The 2,361-nt window shown below is 40.2% G+C and overlaps 1 pseudogene; it reads right to left on the bottom strand.

The window, feature by feature from the left end:
• Window positions 1-1,579: 1,579 nt before the first annotated feature.
• On the bottom strand, window positions 1,580-2,069 carry LOC100483002 (annotated as a pseudogene).
• Window positions 2,070-2,361: the final 292 nt, after the last annotated feature.

Genomic DNA, 2,361 nt, shown 5'->3' with positions numbered 1-2,361 from the left:
TGTTACCACATTTGATGGAGTCACTGAGTTCCTTAAGTCTATTTTTGTGTTGCATAATTCTTCCTTCTCTTTGTTGTTCAGTTCATTATTTTCCCATTATTTTGTCTTCTATGTCAATAATTTTTTCCTCTGCTTCTTCCACCCTGCTGTTCATTGCATCAAGCCTGTTTTCAATCTTGTTTATTGCATTCTTCATCTCTGATCATTTTTTAACTCTTTTATCACTGTGGTAAGGGTCTCACTGCTGTCTTCTATTCTTTTCTCAAGCCCAATGAGTATCCTTATTATTGCTACTTTACATTCTCCATCAGGCATGTTGCTTATATCTATTTCATTTAGATCTCTGATCTTGTCCTTATCCTGTTCTTTCATTTGGGAGGAATTCCTCCATCTTGGCATTTTGTCTGTCTCTGCCTTCTTCTATGTGCTAGAAAGGCCAGTTATGTCACCTGCTTCCAAAAGTAATGACTTATGAAGAGGTCATGGAGTGTCCAGGGCTTGGTCCTTCATGGAGTGTCTCCAGTGTGTGCTGTGTATACACTGCTGCTGTGTTTTGGCTGCTTTATCCTTCAGGCCAGTTGTCTGCAAAGCCTCTCCTTGCTTGCTGTGGGCAGTGTTTGGTCCCTGGTCTGAATATGATGAGTTTTAACTAGGTATATTCTGGTCTTCTTGAGAAATAAGACCTGACAGGAGCTCCATCAGAACTGAGGCCCTCCAGAACTCTGGTCAGGAGATGTGTGCTGGTCTTCTGGGGGAGGGGCCTGCTACACTGGGACTGAGGCAAGCTTGACCGAGAAGGGCAGTCACACCATAGTGCAGTGGGGTGGGACTTGGTGTAAGTGAGTTAGACAGCCAGTGTTCATGCTGTGCTGCCTCCCCAGTGTCTCTGTGTTTATGGTGAGGGGTGGGGGGGTAGAAATGGCATCAAGAGATGTCATTATGAATACTGCCTCTCGGGGTCATCCTTAGAGAAAAGTTAATAATTTCTCACTGTGTGCCCCAGGCATTTTTTAGATTGCTATGTCCATGCTGTCTGCCCCTGGGGTTGTTTGCCTGCCTTCTGTCCAGAAGAAAGTAAATGCCCTCTGGGCTCTATTCCAGCCATACTTACAGACTTTTAAACTCTAAGCTTTAGAGACAGGGTGTGGGTAGGGGTTTGTGCTGGTTTTCTGGGTAATGGACCTGCCATGCTGGAATTGAGGCAAGCTAGACAGTCACATTCATATTTAAATGGTATTTATACTTTGCAGAAATTTATATAGTAAATTTATATAATAATTTATATAATAAATTTATATTTTATTTATTTATTTATAATTTATAGGCACATTTTTTTTCTTTCAGTACTTTGAAGATGCTCTTCCACTATTCTTTTTGTTGTTTAGTTTTTTATTTTATAATCATAACACTAACTCATTAATTCAGCAATACTTAGAGGGAATAAGGAAAATATGGAAGCCACAGAACTGCAGTGAGAGCACAGATTATAGCATATTTCAAGCACATAGGGATGAAGAGGTGTGCTCCTGGACTATAGAAAGAATGGTCTGGTAGTTAAGATAAAACACAAGCCAATTTATTAGATTTGTCCACAGTCAGCAATGGTGATCTTGCTGGTCTTGCCATTCCTGGAAAGGTGCTCCATGGCTTCCACAATATTCATGCCCTCTTTCCCCTTGCCAAAGACCACATGCTTCCCATCCAACTGCTCAGACTTGGCAATGCAGATGAAAAAGTGGGAACCCTCTGTGTTGGGTTTAGCTTTTTGCCATGAACAAGATGCCAGGACCTGTATGCTTCAGGATGAAATTCTCATCATCAAATTTCTCCCCACAGATGGACTTGTTGCCAGTGCCATCATGACATGTGAAGTCATCACCCTTGCACTTAAATCTCAAAATAATCCTGTGAAATCAGGAAACTTTATAGTCAAACCCTTCCTTCCCAGTGCCTAGAATAGGAAACTTTTCTGATATTTTTGGAACTTTGTCTGCAAACATCTCAAAGGAGATGCAGTCCAAGGGCTCTCCATCCAAGGCTATGTCAAAGAACACAGTTGGTTTGACCATAACTGGGCACCATGGTGGCTCTGAAGGAGCAGCCAATAACAATTCCACTATTATTTGAGTCACATTATTTTTGATGAGATAGCTGTGTATATTAACCTTGTTTTCCTATGTATATTGTGTTTCTTTTCCCTCTGGCTGCTTTTATAATAAAATTTAAATTTCATTATCCCTGTATTTCAGAAAATTTATTTAAATGTTTCTTGCTATGGTCATATCTGTGATTAGTTTACATTAGATTCACTGTGCTTTTCTTTTCTTTTTTATTTGTGGACTAATGGCATCTATCAGATTT

This window comes from Ailuropoda melanoleuca, chromosome 5 (genome assembly GCF_002007445.2).
Source record: "Ailuropoda melanoleuca isolate Jingjing chromosome 5, ASM200744v2, whole genome shotgun sequence".
Taxonomy (NCBI): domain Eukaryota; kingdom Metazoa; phylum Chordata; class Mammalia; order Carnivora; family Ursidae; genus Ailuropoda; species Ailuropoda melanoleuca.
The sequence above is the reverse complement of the archived record's forward strand: the minus strand, read 5'-3'. Positions and strand labels throughout refer to the sequence as shown.